Raw genomic sequence first — 2276 nt, 5'->3', positions numbered from 1 at the left:
GGTGGTGGAGGAGATGATTCTGGTGTTGGTCTTGGTGGTGGAGGTGGAGGAGATGGTCCTGGTGTTGGTGGTGGAGGTGGTGGAGGTGGAGGAGATGGTCCTGGTGTTGGTGTTGGTGGTAGAGGTGGTTTTGATGGTGGCATGGTGGTAGTGGTGGTGGTATGGTGGTGGTATTGGTAAGAGTGATGGCAGTGTGGAGGTGGCTATTAACCGTAAGCAAAGCAACCACAGCAAAAGGAAAAGAAGGGTCAGGAAAATTATGGTTTAGCCAGAAATAAAGTTAATAGATTGGAGGTGAAAAGGGAAAACTGGTGTTAGAAGAAAAGGAAGTGAGAAGTGTTTGTTCTACCTTCTGTCACAACTGAGATATAAAATGGGCTGGGTTCTCAGCAGTCTAGCCAGTGGGAAGAGCTATAATAGTAATAATGTTGACTAATATTTATTGAGTGCTTATTATGTGCCAGATGGTATTGCAAAGTACCTTAAATGAAGATCTCATTTGATTCTTATAGCAACTCATGAAATAGGCTTCTATTATTATTCACACTTACCAGATGAAGAAATGGAACCACAGAAAGGTTTAAGCCACTTGATCAATGTCGTCATGGTAGCAAGTGATGGAGCTAGGGTTCTGTGTACAGCTCAAGTTCTTCACCATAGAGCTTTGGGGAATATGACAGTGAGCGAACTGTGTACACAGGGCTGACCAGCACCCAAGGTGGAAGGTAAAGAAGACCTCGTACTTGCACTTACTCTTGGTTTATAAAGACTCTGTCCTAAATATTGAGGTGAAGAGTCCAGGGAGAAGTCTGCAGCCTCAGTTCAACTCATGAGCCTTTAATCTTCAAGTGCACAGAGAACCAGCTCCTCATGCCTGCCTGTTTCTTGTACATGCAGTGCTGTTCGTATGTGCAGAGCTGGTGCCTGGGTGTAGACATCTGTAATATGAATGCGGTCTGAGAAAAAGTGTTAGCTGCTTTCCATTTTCACAGATTGAGCAACAGAGCATTTTTTAAAAAGAAATTTTGATGTCGCTGTTGATGTTTGTGGTCTGAGCTGTCCGTTGTTACCCACATTACTGGCCATCCATTCTCAGGCCCCTTTTGGGGATGTCTGTGTGCAATTTCGTGGTTCTGCCCTTCTTTGCTGCAAACACTTCATCTGCCCCATCCGAGCAGCTTGGTGATGGCCCTGACATGTTGGCTTTCACGCATGCTTTTATAATTATCTCCCCTTCCCCCGCCTTGCCATGAGCACATACGCACCCGATGTCTATTTTTGCTCCTCATTTCCTGTTTTTTGTTTGTTTGTGTGTGTGTGCGTGTCTTTGGTCTGCTGCTTTCATTAATAAACTCTTTCATGTTTTTATTGTCTTCTTGTTTTTAGAGGAAGGGTAGAAGAGCAGCCGCCTGCCTTACCATCCTCGGGAGACACTTCTCACTCAGCACCAGTACATCCGTGGGCCCACAAGAAACTGAAGCTGGGTTTCGAGAATGTTGAGTGCCTGTGGCTGGAGTTGAAACAGTATTGTTAGCTTACTCTTCTACCTCACAGAGCATCCTTACAAAATGATTTTGTCTCATACAATGTCTCATAGAACGTCACTCTAACATACTCATCATGGAGAGAGAATTATGCATTTGATTCTTTAATCTTTTAGATTAATTAAATTAATGCATTAAATAAATAAATAAAACAAATGCATTAATAATCAATGATTTCAGAAGATTAACGTGTCCTGGCATTTATGCCACAGCCCAAGAAAATGGGAAATGTTCTCCTTTTAAAACTTTGCATTTTTTTTTTTATGTAACGAAGGTAAAGTCACTGACTCTCTTAGGCATTAATAAGAATGAGAGGAAAAAGAACACATGAAAAATAAAAATATGTTGGCACTTACCAGGCTACAGAAGTGACGATCTTTTTTCATCTTTTTTTTTTTTTGCCAGTGTTTATAGGAAAGTCAATATTGAGGAATTTTTAGTATTAAAAAAGTCTTAAGATTATAAAGTTGCTAATAAAGTTTTTTTTATGTGGTAACAATACCATACAACATAGAACTTGTACTGTAACCTCAAGTTTAAGCTTTTTAGGGGAAATGGTTGTAGCGGAATGCCCAGAGAAGATTTGGAAAGCCAACAAATGTGGCATTTGTCAGAACTGATTATAGACTGTTACCACTAGCATTGGAGTTTGGAGGTGGGAGTCATGAAACCTGCTGCTCTGTAGTCCAGAAAGATGTTAATGATGCTAACATTAACAATAGCTAGCTAATC

General features: G+C 40.9%; 1 long non-coding RNA gene across 1 annotated transcript in view; it reads left to right on the top strand.

Annotated features, from left to right (window-relative positions):
- LOC118012534 overlaps positions 1-1899 on the top strand; it is a 3758-nt gene extending 1859 nt beyond the window's left edge. Inside the window, exon 2 of the long non-coding RNA XR_004679740.1 lies at positions 1387-1899. This is a non-coding gene — a long non-coding RNA (uncharacterized LOC118012534). The remainder of the gene's footprint in view (positions 1-1386) is intronic.
- The last annotated feature ends 377 nt before the right edge of the window (positions 1900-2276 follow it).

Source organism: Mirounga leonina, unplaced genomic scaffold, assembly GCF_011800145.1.
Source record: "Mirounga leonina isolate KUSES-001 unplaced genomic scaffold, KU_Mleo_1.0 Mir_151, whole genome shotgun sequence".
NCBI lineage: Eukaryota > Metazoa > Chordata > Mammalia > Carnivora > Phocidae > Mirounga > Mirounga leonina.
The sequence above is the reverse complement of the archived record's forward strand: the minus strand, read 5'-3'. Positions and strand labels throughout refer to the sequence as shown.